Here is a 15,309-nt window from a genome sequence, read left to right on the forward strand (position 1 = left end):
GCAATTAGTTATCAAGTCTCTTGAGAGCCCTTAAATTGAGAACACGACCCCAGCCTTTTTTGTTTATTTATTTATTTTTTTTAGCATTGACATTTTTGAAAAGTTCAGGCCAGTGGTTTACCAGAATCTCCTTCAATTTGGATATGCAGATTGGTTCTTCATTGTACGATCCAAGTTGAAACAATTTTTTTTTTAAATTTTTTGCTGGAATTCCACCTAGGTGATATTATATCCAATTTTATTTATTTTCAAAGTAGCATTTAGCTTTTTAAACAAGATTTAATTTTAGAAAGTACACTTTTCTCCCAGTGATTTGAGGTACCACACACATAAATTTCCACATTGTACTTGAGTCTGTATCTATATTTTCTATTTTTTCCATTGATCTGATTGTCTACTCCTGTGCTAATACACTGTTTTAATTGCAGAAACTGTATAATATATTCCAATATCTGGTAGGGCCAGGCCTGTTTTTTTTCCCCCCTCTTTTTTGGATATTCTCATTTATTTATTTTTCCATATTAAATATAGAATCTACATCCATGAAAATACTTTTAAAAATTGGTATTAGTTTATGATTTTGCATAATTCTATTGAAGAGTGCGGTTCTACTTTTTCTTTTATTCACATCCCAGCTTTGTGTGTTTTAGGAAGGCTCTAAGTTTTCCTCATAGAGGGTTTGCCCATTTCTTGTTAAATTTATTCCTACAGTATTTTTCTTTTTTTTGATGTTGCTAATGTATATGGGGTCAGCTCTTCTATTTTTCCCTATAACTGCTTATTGCTGAAGTATATGAAGATATTGATATTTATGTATCATTTTACATCTTGCTACCATTTCGAAAGTTCTGTTGCTTCTAGGAGTTTTCCATTGATTCTACTGGAAACTCTATTTTCATTTTTATGTAATTGCTGTGATTATTCATTTTAAAGCTCAAATTGCCCATCTTTGGCTCCTATGTTCATTTGACAACCACAAATGTCTTTTTTTTTTTTTTAAGATTTTATTTATGTATATATTTGAGAGAGAGAGAGCACAAGCAGAGGGAGAGGGAAAAGCAGGCTCCTTGCTGAGCAGGAAGCCCGATGCGGGGCTTGATCCCAGAACCCTGGGATCATGACCTGAGCCGAAGGCAGACGCTTAACCGACTGAGCCACCCAGGCGTCCCGACAACCACAAATGTCTTGATAGCTTCCTTGCATTCTGATTCTGTAAGAGTCCCAGTGTCATATTGGAGCATTTACTGCTCTAGACCAAAATCAGCCGTTTCTCAAAGGCGTCCTCACTGCTGTCAGTGCAAAATGTATTTGGTGACCACAATCCATGCACTTAAGGATGTTCATGGCTAAACAGCTTGCTGTTACTTTTCACACTTTACAATGCAAGATCTAGAAAATATAAGGTTTTTCTTTTTTTTTTTTTAAAGATTTTATTTATTTATTTGACAGAGAGAGACACAGCGAAGAGAGGGAACACAAGCAGGGGGAGTGGGAGAGGGAGAAGCAGGCTTCCTGCGGAGCAGGGAGCCCAGTGCGGGGCTCGATCCCAGGACCCTGGGATCATGACCTGAGCCAAAGGCAGATGCTTAACAACTGAGCCACCCAGGCGCCCCAAATTTAAGGTTTTTCAAAGAAAGATAAAAATAAATCATAAATTTGTGCCGATATTCCAGTTCTAATGAAACATTATAGAATTTTTTACTTAACGTATTTGATTTTATATTGCATCACTTTTCTGCTGAAACACATGGTACCTAATAATATTAACAAAATTACTTACTTTTTCTTATAATATATAGTTTCAAAATAACAGTATCAATATTATATCTAATTAAAAGTGCTACATGTAGTTTAATGCAATTAGGTTTAGTTTTTTCAGGTTGTTTTCTAATCTAATCTAGGTTGTTTAATTAAAAAGAAAATTAAATCTAAATTGGAAAAAAAAAACAAAGACCAAAACAAGACTTAAATATTTCTAACTTTTCGAGTGTGATGTCTCACTCATTTATTTGTCTCATTTTTATTGATATAAATATTTAGATCTATGAATTTTATTATAAACAGTCAGCATTATCTTGTAGACTCTGATGCTATGTTTTCATTATTTTTTTAAAAGATTTTATTTATTTATTTGAGAGAGAGATAAAAAGAGGAGAGAGAGCACAAGCAGGTGGAGGGGCAGAGGGAGAGGGAGAAGCAGACTCCCTGCTGAGCAGGGAGCAGGACTTGGGGCTCGATCCCAGGACCCTGAGATCACGACCTGAGCCAAAGGTAGACGTCCAACCGACTGAGCCACCCAGGCGCCCCTTCATAATTTTTTTCTAGAAATTCTCAGTATCAGTTGGTATTTCCCTTTGAGCCAGGCTAAGTTTAATAGAAAAATTTAAAATTTCAAGGTGGGAAGTCTTTCTTAATGTTTTGATAGTGATGGATTTTTTTTTAATTTAAATTTTAGTTAGTGAACATACAGTGCAATGTTGGTTTCTGGAGTAGAATTCAGTGATTCATCACTTACATACAACACCCAGTGCTCATCACAAGTGCCTTCTTTAATACCCATTACCCATCTAGCCCAACCCCCACCCACCTCCCTCCATCAACTCTCAGTTTGTTCTCTATTGTTATGGTATCTTTTTTTTTCTTTTTACCCTTCCCATATGTTCATCTGCTTTCTTAAATTCCACATATGAGTGAGATCATATGGTGTTTGTCTTTTTCTTACTGACTTATTTCACTTTAGCACAATACACTTTAGCTCTTGGGGTGCCTGAGTGGCTCAGTGGGTTGGATGTCTGCCTTCGGCTCAGGTCATGATCCCAGGATCCTGGGACTGAGCCCCTCATCCAGCTCCCTGCTCAGCAAGGGAGTCTGCTTCTCGCTCTCCCTCTGCCGCTCCCCCTGCTTGTGCTCTCTCACTCTCTTTGTCAAATAAATAAAAAAAGATCTTAAACTTTTTTGATGGCTGAGTAATATTTCACTATATATATATACATACACATGCCACATCTTCTTCATCTATTCATCAGTCAGTGGATGTCTGGGTTTTCTCCACAGTTTGGCTATTGTTGATAATGCTGCTATAAACACTGGGGGGCATGTACCCCTTTGAATCTGTATTTTTGTATCCTTTGGGTAAATTGAATTTTTACTTATATTGTTGATGCAGAATATTATTTGTATTTTTCTTTATGTAATTATTTTAGGTATACATGTGTCTATATGTAAAGAGTCAATTATTGTAAATGATTTTTTCTTGTCTTGGACTAAGAGAAGTATACTAAAGTTTGCAATTATTTATATATTTCTATTCTCTTTGAATCTCTTGTAGTTTCTACTATATGAAAGAAGCTACTGTATTATTTGCTGCCTATCTTTCAAAAATATTTTATTTTGACTGTGAATTGTAACCTTTAGCATTATCAGGTGCTCTTTGTTTCAGTCATGGTTTTTGGACTGAACTCTAGTTATTTGGATTTCAAAATTGCAATTCTTTCTTTTTATTTGCATCTTCTTGGTATACCTTTGCCCGTCCTTTCTTCATTAGCATTTCTTGAATTATTTTGTTTTAGGTATGTCTTTGTCTTTTACGTGAAGTGTAGAGTTGGGTTTTGCTTTGGAATCAACCAACTTTATTTGTCCTTGTGATAGCAGGGGCAAGCCCTCTACTGGTTGATGTATTTGGTCTCGGATATCTCATCTCATATTCTATTTATATATGTGATATATAGCATATTTGATGATGCTAAGTGCTCTTGAGGAAAATAAAGGAGGAGGGGTGAGGGCAATATTCCATTTTAAACAATATATTTTTTTTATTTTTATTTTTATTTTTTATTTTTATTTATTTGAGACAGAGAGAATGAGAGACAGAGAGCATGAGAGGGAGGAGGGTCAGAGGGAGAAGCAGACTCCCTGCCGAGCAAGGAGCCTGATGCGGGACTCGATCCCGGGACTCCAGGATCATGACCTGAGCCGAAGGCAGTCGCTTAACCAACTGAGCTACCCAGGCGCCCCAATATTCCATTTTAAATAGGTGTTCAGGGAAGGCCTCACTGAGAAGGTGACTTTCGCACAAACTCTTGAGTCGGTGAAGGAATGAGTCACTTGGATAAGGGAGGTAAGATTTATCCTGATGAGAGAGAACAGGTGGAGCAAAGACTCCCAGGCACAGGACTACCTGGTATGTTTTCCAAGAACAGCAAAGAGGCTGGTGAGGCTAGAGTGGGGTATGCAGGAGGACAGTAGGAGATAGGCCAGAGGGGACAAATCAAAGAGGATCAGATAGGGCCCTGTCAGTCAGGGAGGTAACAAGACAACCCCTTCAAGAGGAATTTTGGTGCTAGATGTTAAAATAATATTACTGCTGCCACTCCACAGTTAGAACTCAATACCTCTATAGGAATACATTAATAACTCTGGGTATTCCAGCCTAGGTAGAAGAGGAAGCCAGGCTTGTGGGAATTATATTTTGGGGTACAACTCAATTTATGCATGAAAATAGTTTCATCCCTGCTGACTTTGAGGACTGGATTACTAAACACCTGCCCAGTGCAATGGGAATGATCCTTGAATATAATTTTAATATCTCTAATATTTTATGGGGTGCCCAGGTGGCTCAGTTGGATAAATGTCTGCCTTTGGCTTAGGTCATGATCCTGGGTTCCTGGGATCAAGCCCCACGTAGGGCTCTTTTCTTCAGTGGGGAGTCTGCTTCTCCCTCTGCCTCTCCTTCTCCCCCTCCCCCTGCTCCTGCGCTCTCTCTTTCGAATAAATAAATAAAATCTTAAAAAAATCTCTAATATTTTAGTTTCCGTTTTTCATTCTACCCCAAAACACATCAGATATCGCTTCACAACTATAGCTTTTTACTATTTATCTGAAGGTGTGAGTTTACAGGGGAAGAATTTTTATCAAAACGTATCAATGAAGTGTATCTTGACTAAAAATGTTCAGAAAGCATAAAAACATTAAAATTCTATACTGGGAAGCTTGACTAAAGGCCAGAACATGACATAGGAGTTTTTTGAATTCTTTTCAAAAGTCAAGTATTTGGCTTAAAACAGTTTTTTTTTTTTTTTTCTTTTTATAAAGACCTCTGTTGTTTTAACAGAAAATTGTATGGCAGAGGTGGTAGAACGAAATTGGGTGTGTGGTATGGAGTGAGGGAAGTGGGGAATTACAGTGGTCTGCAATCCAGAAAAACAGTGTTCAGGCTTTAAGTGGATGGGAACGGAGAAGGGACAAACTTGAAGTATACGCAAGATCACTTCTTCCTTGTCTATGTGTTTCAGTTGGCCGCATTTTAGTTTTCTCCTTCCTCTTTCCTTTTTTCTTTCTCTTTCACCTTTCTTTCTCTTAAGTTAAACTGTCACAATGAAATGCTGTCTGAATAAGTCACAACTCATATAGAAGACTGAACAGTGCATTGTAAAGACACAAAACAAAAGACTTCATCTGAGAGCTGAGATCATCGTGGGGTTGTACACAGACCCAGGGCAGCAATTCAGCAGTGTTTCCGAGAGCCTGGGACCGGTTCCACAATTCTTGGTATGCTACTGACCCCTGCTGTTCATGTGGGGGCACTGACTTACAGAAATGAGTTTCTGTAACTTTCCATGTTTTGTGCAATGTTAGCGTGCCATCGGAAAAAGTTAAGACACATAGTTCAAAGATTTAAAACAATAATTTAAGCAATAGCTTTCTGAAAAGCTGAGTATCAAAGACATCACAAAGCAGCTTCTTTTTCCCTGCTCCCTGATTTGTTGAAAATAAATTTTTGACTAAGTTCTTTTTTTTTTATATTATGTTAGTCACCATACAGTACATCATTAGTTTTTGATGCAGTGTTCCATGATTCATTGTTTGCGTATAACACCCAGTGCTCCATGCAATACGTGTCCTCCTTAATACCCATCACCGGCCTAACCCATCCCCCCACTCCCCTCCCCTCTGAAACCCTCAGATTGTTTCCCGGGAGTCCATAGTCTCTCATGGTCCGTCTTGACTCAGTTTTTTAGCTAATAAATCTGGTATCCTATTTAAGTTTCTGAGGGGAGCAGAGCCCAAGGCAATTGAGGTAGCTTAGATAAGAACTGGAAAAATGAAAGCAGGGCGATCACAGAGAAAATGGAGGACAAAATGTGCAAAAGGAGGGGGTAATGAATAATTTACTTACAAGGAAGATAAAGCAGTTCAATCCTGAACGTACCGTTTGCATTCCTCAGAGTGGCGTAAGAACTGGCCTGTGTCCACAGAGTAGCCAGCGTGGGTCACTTGTGTGCCTTCAGGTCTCTGCCTCTTGTTCTTAGGTTTGGTCATGGAAACTTCTCAGAACCATTGGGATGTAAACTGGGGCCCCTGAAGCAAAGCAGAGCACATAATCCTTGGAGTTGATTTCTTGGCTTACTCTACAATTTCTAAAGAGATCAGGGCTATCTCCTGGGTGGAAGTCAGATGTGCATGTTTGAGCATGGGGCTTTATGTAACAGGTTCCAGGTTTCAGACTTCTGGCGCCCTGTTCCAGGTTTCAAACCTGTTCCAGGTTTCAGACCTGTAGCTCCCATGGGCTGCTAATTCCTGCAGGCCAGAGTTTCCAGCAGGATTGGGTAATAAGGTGTCAGGGTCTCCTCTCACTCAGTAAAAACAGTTTAGAAGCTTGGGGCCGTGCTTCAGCGTTTGGTTTTTGTTCAGACAATTTCTCCATGAGGAATATGATTAAAAAGAATATTTTAATATTTAGAAAACTACATGCATACTTACATACAAAATTACATCCTGTTAGGATAAACTGAGAAATCCAGCCTGAACTACTCTTGAAAGATTTAGTTTTTACTGTAAAGATCAATAAGAATGTCACTTCTAAAACTTCAGTCCCCACTTCAAAGGCATAAATGATGGATTTCAAAAAATAAGAATTTGAGAAAACATTTACATGATTTATTTCAGTAACAATAAGGTGATTCTTTAGTGCTTGAGGTAGTTATATTCACAGTGTTGGTTTTAGTGCTCATAGCATTTTCTGTTTCTCTTGTGTAACATCTTACTATTTATTTATTTACTCACTTAAATTTATATTCTCCACTATGGCAGGTGTTAAAGATACTGCAAAAAATAGGATAGATTATGTCCTTAAGCTTTTTATAGTAATATAGGTATGATAATTATGTAAGGAGGAGCCAAGAATAGAAAAATAATTTTCCTATTCCTTTTCATTTTAGCATTTTATTCCATTCCATTCCATTCCTTCTCTTTATTGTTCAATTTTATTTGTTTTTGTATTCATTTTATTTGTTTAAATTACAAATCAGGAATGCTGGCTATTTTTTATGTATTTTTGTACTCCCTAGTACTCCAGCACTTAATACAATGTTGACATATATTTACAATAAATATCTGTTGAATGAAAGTGAGTACTTACTTACTAGTTGCCTAGCACTATGCTGCGTCTGCGTAAACCAGATGTACATTTGATTTCAGTAGAGGAGAAGAGTGAAGTTGGGGGAAATTTATATAGGCCTGGAAGGAAGTATTAGGAATATTTATTTGTATCCAAACTTGTAGGGGTAATGGGAAACTTTTTTAATGAAAAAAGCTAGAAGAGCACAAAAATTCGACCCTATAAGTACCTGAGGAAACCTCTCTTTTAGTAATTTATAAAAAAAAATTTTTATGGTGCTTTTTTCTTTTTTAAAAAATTTATTTATTTATTTTAGATAGAGAGAGATGCAAGCCAGAGCACAGTGGGAGGGGCAATGGGAGAGGGAGAGAGAAACTTCAGCGGACTCCATGCTGAACGCAGAGCCCTGTGTGGGGCTGTATCCCACCACCCAGAGATCATGACCTGCGCTGAAACCAAGAGACGAAGGCTTAATCGACTGGGCCATCTAGGTGCCCTAAAATGTGCTTTTATTACAGCCGGGGAGAGGACCCATGGGCAGAAAGATCTGCACCTCTTTTTATGATTTTCTTATGTGGCTAATATATATGGATTTTTAACATTTTTGCCTGTGCAGTACCTTATCAAATCTGCATACACACACCTACTAAAGATAGGCTAGAAACCTGTATTTATTCATCAGTCCCAGAGAGCAAACATAATGTCTATTTTTCAAAAAGAAATCAAAACTTACTTATTTCTCTTTTTGAATCAAGAACTAACTTATCAGTCTTTCAGTATACAAAATTTATAGTATTTTGGAATCTGCTTTTTGGCACCTTAATTGTGCAGTTCAAATTGTCTGCTCCTATTTAATTGTTCTCCATAAACTGTATTGAATACCAATATAAAACAAAACTGTAGGCATAAATGGTTCCAAAATTTCATTGAGTTACTAAGAAATGGATTTTCTTTGCAAGTGTGCTATGGGGTAGTTACATATATTTCCCAATCGTAATACAGTATTTTATTTATTCTGTCTGTTAATGACTAATATTTGAGAACGTTTATAATATGAATGGGACTTAATCTAAGAGAAGTTATATACATACACACACACACATTTCAATACCGGGTATTAAGGGACATGGTCAAAATAATTACAGTTAAAATTATTATGTCAAAAACTTACAATACATGCTTGGTGTTAGGCTATGTACTATTCATTTTGGTGCATAATTTTTCCACTACACAAATGACTAATAGGACTATCTCTTGATGCTGGGGTGTCCTCTCTCTGGTATCTCTTTAATTGTTGATTTTTAGCATAGTTATCTGTGATTGTATGAACGGAACTGAGTGAAGAAGTACTCATGTTTATTCTAATTAAGAGTACATAACCGATTACTATAGCTACAAGGAGGTAGATAGGCAATGGAACTGCCCAATATTTTTGAGGCCAGTAGGTTAAGCCTGAGGAGTTGGGCCAAAATTCAGGAATAAAAGTACACACGGGCTTTATGAAGCCTAATGGGGAGCTTAAGAAAAGAACAAAGCCCAAACACAAATGGCTCTTTCTAGCAATGGCGACGGTGAAGTGTCCATTATTTTCCCGGGGCCTTAGACAACTGGGGTCCTGCAGGTGACCACTCAGGCCCCTGGGCCGGGTCCTCTGCGCAAGCGCCGACCAGGGTGCCGCAGGGGCGAGAGAGGACCGGAAGCGGCAAAGGCCAGGGGCGCAGGCGCCGCGACCCTCTGGGCGGCGCGTGAGTCTGAGCCATGGTTACAGCCTCCTTTCTTCCTCTTCTAAAGTTCCATAGATTCCTTGTAGAAACTTTGGAACTGTTTTCTGGTAAGTGGTGGTGGGAATTAGGATGGAAGAAGCTCACAGACTTAAAAAACAAATTGTTGACAATAACCGTATTTTAAACAGTGTAAAGGCCTCTTTGAATTCTAGAGTTTTGAGATTCTTCTCATCAGACATCGCCTACGAGTATGTTTAAAAAAGTGCCAACTTCTGAGTTTCCTGTGTGAGATGGCTTACTGTCTAGTGCAGTCACCACAGAGCATTTTAGAATTGCTTGATGGCGTAAGGTGCCGGGCAGGCGCTCACGAGACAGACCGGCACAGACCGCCTTCGATCCTCGGGTCATGTATAATAGAATGTGAGATGAAGTTAAAAAAAAAAAAAAAAAAAGTTTAAAGCACAGAATTAGAAGAAAAAGTGAGTACCGTATGTAGCGTTTTGTTTCTGTTTCGGTAAAATATCTCTGGAGAGGCTTGGTTAGTAAACGGTGGTTAAAATTGTCGAAGCTACAAACCTTGATCTCACATTATCCACCTGAAGTTGGAATTCGTGAAAATAGATTCCCTCTGGACACCGAGAGAGCCTCTGCCTCTCTTTCGCATTTAAACCCAGATATTTTCTGGATGGCTGAAAACAATGGAAATTATTAGAGCTCCTCATAATTGATTACTCTTGCCAAAGCCAGATTGATAGATCTGGTTGGGATTTAGGAAAAAAAAAAGTCCACATGACTTTGCAAATAAAAATAGATGTGCTACTGAGGTGCTGAAAATAATAATTTAAATAGCCCTAAGAGACATCACAAATAATTTATGTATGTTTTAAGCTGGTCAGTATGAGGTTTGTATTTAAATGGCCTCTTTTCTCAATTCAAATTGCCTTAGGCTTCTGGCTATTTAAAAATATTTTGTGTTCATGAACACTTCTTTTATAATTGATGTGGATGTTTGCTTATTGCCTGCTCTAATTTGTAAGCTGGAAAGTCCATTTATTTATTCATTCCACATCTATTACATATTTACTGTTTGCCAGGTATGATGGTAGTGATTAGTGTTTTTAAGTGAATGTTAACGCTTACTTATATTTTTGTAAGCTTTATTTACCTAAATTCTAAGAAATCATGTATGGAGAACAGAACAAGTGGGCCTATCACAGTTTTTCTAGATTTCTATGGTAGCACATATCACACTCCTTTTTTTACATTAATTTTGTCTGCTGGAATGAGGGCAGAACATGGTCTGAATTTGATCATCACTGTGTTCTCAGTATGTAGCACAAAACCTAATAGAGACCCAAAAAGGGTGGTTTGGATAAATAAAACACCACATAAACACACACTGCTTTTTCTGAGGAATTTTTATTTTCATTGGGTGTTCAGGCCATTTCACACTGTGAGATATCTTCCCCTAGGAAAAGACAAAATCTTTTCATAAGAACTTTTGTTATCTAAATATCTTCATTCCAGAACTTGCCTGAATATTGGTCTGAGGCACTTTGACATCTTAGTGAAATCTGATTCAAGTTGTTTTTGTAATAATTAAGACCTGCAGGTTTGGACTGAGTGTGTGTTGACGTGAGAGCAGTTATTTTATACTAATTTTTTAAAATATATATTTTTAGAAGGTTTTATTTATTTGTCAGAGAGAGAGAGAGTGAGTGAGCACAAGCAGGGGGAGCAGCAGGCCGAGGGAGAAGCAGGCTCCCTACTGAGCAAGGAGCCCAATGCCAGACTCATCCCAGGACCCTGGGATCATGACCTGAGCCGAAAGCAGACGCTTAACTGACTGAACCCAGGCATCCCTATTTTATACTGATCTCAATAATATTTTCCAGTTTGCCTTTTAGGTAAAAACAGGCTTTGGAGAAGCAGTTCATATCTGGAAGATGCTGATGGTGGGCTCTCTGAGAAATTCTTCTTATCCATTCAGCATTAGTTGCTTTCTATGTATTCAAGTGGGTTTACATCCACATAAATATATCTTATGAGTGCTTTGAGTATGAAACAATGCTGAAAGGAGACAGTAGTCCTATGCAGCTAGAGGGTCATTTAATTCATGTCAGTTCTTGATCATTTTCATTTAGGTTGAGAGTTAATGGGAGTACTTTGGAGTAATATTCCTGGTGCTTCATTATCAGAGCTCATACAGAATTGTCATTTACTATTGAGTAGATTGTGCACTGCACAAAGAAACCTATCTAAAGTGTGTACTATTTATATAATAGATATTATCAATTTGAATATTGTGGCAGTTTTATGGCAGGGGACAGTAAAGTTCCTTGCTCTAGTAAAATTCATATGTTATGACATAGTTTCTAACAAATGGAAGTAAAATGTCTTGAGAAAGAGGTACCTTGTTTTTTAAAAAATTTGCTCAAATGCTCTATATGGGCTAGCAGCAGCCTGAACTTGGACAACTTACATAACTCCCTTGGCCTTCAAGTGAAGATATTAATACTTACCTCGCTAAATTGTTTGAAAGTACTAGACATGCCTGGCACACAATTAATATTCAATAAATGTTTTTGAATACCTTTGAAAGCACTGATGGTAATGTCTGTGCTAATGATTTGGTAAATTGCAGTGCACTTTTGTTTTGAATAAGAGGGTAAGTGTATATGTAAATAATTGTATTTGAATCTTTGAATTTGTTAAGTGTTTCACATTTTACGCTTAATTACTGCATGATACTACCTAAAATGTTCCTAACAGGTGTTTGGGATCCTTCTTTACTTTCCTGAGGGATTCATATCCAACATAAGGAAATTTATGACTATGTGACCCACTAGTCACCGACTCATGGTTGAGCTTCTTTAGAATCCTAAAATATTGGAATCCTAGGTTTAGATGGGAACATTTAAATTTCTCTTCATTTATCAAATAGTCACTTAATACATGGGAGTAATTGTGGTATGCGCTAGGGCTGTGAAGATAAGTAAGATACTGTTGTGGAGAAGTTACATATCTTTGCACAAACGTTTCCAGGGACTATTCACAATTACTAAATTGATTTTTAGGAATTGGTCTTTTGACAATTCAAAATTTGTCCTCTTAATAACTTTCATTTATTGACATTAGCTTTACACTTTGGGGCACAAAAATTAAGTTTGATTTTTTACTACACACACACACACACACTCTCTCTCTCTCTCTTCAGGCTAGGCCTCACTGTATTCTGCTGCTTTTCCTCAAGCCTTTTTTCTATCTTGCTCACTCACCTGAATACCTTCCAGGTTGTCTACTTCCCTCAAAGGTGTGGTACCCACCAGGGGTATTCAGGGCTCCAGGTGTAACTGACTAAACAGGATACAGCAGGGCGATCACTTTCTCCGTTCCAGGTACTGTCCCTCCAATCTCTGGCATGATTTATATTCGTAACTGAGCAATCAGTGTGTGCCATAAGATGTCCTGTCCCTACCGTATTAAAAAGAATTGTATTTATTTTACTTGTATTATCATATAAGATCATTTTTGAAAAAGGATAAATGACCTCCCTATTCCTTGAGGAGCTTTTAATACACTGTTTCCAACAATTGAAATGGGAACAATAATGAGGGCAACCTTGCTTAAGTTCCAGATTATTGAATTACCACTTGTAAGTCATTTTTGGTCCAGGTGATTAAAATCACTGTAATTCATGCGTTTTCTGACAGCTAAGAGGTAAGTAGCCAAGGAAGGACTTCTATAGCTTTGCATGATCTCTTTTATAAATTAGTCTCTCACTTAAACATGTTTTTTTCTTTTTGATGAACAGAGAACATGACAGGGATGGAATTGTTTTACTTCTAACTTTAAGCATTTATGAAAAAAAATTAATATCCTCTCAACATTTTTTTTAAGTTAACCCATGTGTGCAACTGTCTTTATACCAGGTGTGCTCTGACTCAGGGTTTGGGACCAGTAGCCCCGCCTGGCAGAGTACCAGAAGATGCCAATTATACAATTTATATACAATTTATAGGTGTGTGCACTGCTTTGCTTTGTCCTTTTAATCGAGGTTAAGGACAAAGACATAGGTAATTAATTGGCAGATAGGGACAGGGAATAGACCTCTGCCTAAATAAAGGGGGCACGTTAGGAAGCACTGGGGGTAGAATTGAATGGGTTGTATGTTAATTTCCTAGGGCTACCATAACAAGTTAACACAAACTTTGTAGCTTAAAACAGCAGAAATTTTTTGTGTCATAGTCAAGGGACCAGAAGTCTGAAATCAAGTTTTGGCAGGGCCATGTTCTCTCTGAAGGCTCCAGGGAAGAATCCTTCCTGGCTTCCTAGCTTTGGTGGCTCATGGCAGTCTTTGGCATTCTTTGGCTTGTAGATGCCTCACTCAGTCTCTTTCTGTATCTTCATATGGCCTTCTTTCTTGTGTCTCCTCTGTGTCTCTTTGTCCAGATCTCTCTTCCCTTTTTCGTATAAAGACAGCAGTCACTGGATTAAAGTAACCTAATCCAGACCTCATCTTAACTTTACTACATCTGTAATGGCCCTACTTCCAAATAAGGTCACATTTACAGGTATGAGGGGTAGGATTTGAACGTGTCTTTTTGAGGGATACAATTCAACCAACAGCAAGTGAGATGGCACCAAATCATGAAACACTTTAATGATAGGTAGAAGAGTATGGGTTTTATTTATAAGCCAGTGGGACCATTGGAAACTTTAAGCAAGGGTACTAATAAAATAGTTATTGCAGGAAGGTCTGCTAGCGAGCGATATGCTTCAGTATACTGAACTGAAGATGGAGTTTAGAAGCTGTGATATTAATTAGAAGGATGTTTTGGTGTTCCAGGAATAATGTGAAGAAAAGTTTATAAAGTTTGCACTTTGGGAGCTTTCCTTTTAAGGAGGTATTCACTCCTGGTGTTGAACAAGTACAGAGGCTGCACTTGGGAATGAGTGCCTCTTTAAATGCTGTGGCCAAGGAACCTTTTCTTGCCTTACCCTAGCTGTCACCCTTCCTGGAGGATGATACACCATATGGTGAGAGAGAGCTAGAGAGAGAGAGAGAGGGAGACAGCACTCAGGTGCATGCACTTGGGCACACTAGTGAGCATGAAGAACCACAGCTTTACAAGGCATTTAAGTGAGAAAACCATCTTGAATATTGATCCTCTGGCCTCAGCTAAGCTGGCACCAGCTGGGTGACATGAACCACCAAGCTGAGCCCTCCTAAATTTCTGATCTACAGAATCGTGAGTGAAACAAAATGGTTGTTTTAAGCCACAAAGTATCGTTCTGCAGCAGTATATTACTCCAACTACCCCCAGGGCTTGCCAGTATTAACGTGGTGTTAATAGTTGAGTGAGAAATATCAGATAGCTCTATATTTACTCAGTTCTGATAGAGTAGAATATGTTTGATTGCTACTCAGGGAGAAGGGATGAAGAAAGTGAGGAGAGATTATAGTCACTGGCAGCCTAGGAAATAGAATTTAATGCCTCGCTTCTTCAGTTCACTGCTTACGCTACCTGGTCATACAACTTTTAATGTGTGAGGTTGGCCAGAACAAAAAGATATACACACTCACAGTTTGAGTCGTTATAGAAACAAAATCCCTGTCTGTTAGATCTATGTCATGCAGAGGGATGTGAAATTCCCATTTTAAAGCAGATGGTCTGATTTCTGAAGCTAAGTGAATAAAATTGTCCTTGGATCTCATTAGCCCTCATGTGGGAAGGAGGGGAGTCCATATAGCTATTTCTTCTTGGCTTTGAACAAATCAAGCTTTGAATAAAAGGTTTATTTTTATGAAGCCTGATTTTACTAGTTTTTCATTGAGTACCACTGTTTCACGGTAATTTACACATTCTTTCAAATGGCGGTTGGCACATTTATTTTCCTTTGAGGCATTTTCTAATTACTTGTAAACAGGCTGAAAAAAAAAGCAAATTTGGAAAAAAATTAAGAAAAGGACTGTTTGGTAGAAGAGGTATATTACACATAAAATTAAAATATAATAGAAATTTTAAAAGCCTTCATTCCATTTTATAGGTTTCTCTGCTTGCTTCTACAAGTGGGCAGTGAGTAAAGATTTCTTGACCCATTATTCATTTCTACAGGGTGTTAGACATTTTTATGACCTCCTAGAGTACTTATAATCTGTACTACACAATTTAGCACCTAATTACA

At 37.9% G+C, this 15,309-nt stretch overlaps 1 long non-coding RNA gene across 1 annotated transcript in view; it reads left to right on the top strand.

Moving 5' to 3' along the window:
* The first annotated feature begins 8,825 nt into the window (after positions 1-8,825).
* Positions 8,826-15,309, top strand: part of LOC115940049 (uncharacterized) — an 80,989-nt gene continuing 74,505 nt past the window's right edge. The window contains exon 1 of the long non-coding RNA XR_014138412.1: positions 8,826-9,227. This is a non-coding gene — a long non-coding RNA (uncharacterized LOC115940049). The remainder of the gene's footprint in view (positions 9,228-15,309) is intronic.

The sequence above is a fragment of the Leptonychotes weddellii genome, chromosome 1 (assembly GCF_054177405.1).
Source record: "Leptonychotes weddellii isolate Sample4059 chromosome 1, ASM5417740v2, whole genome shotgun sequence".
Classification (NCBI taxonomy): domain Eukaryota; kingdom Metazoa; phylum Chordata; class Mammalia; order Carnivora; family Phocidae; genus Leptonychotes; species Leptonychotes weddellii.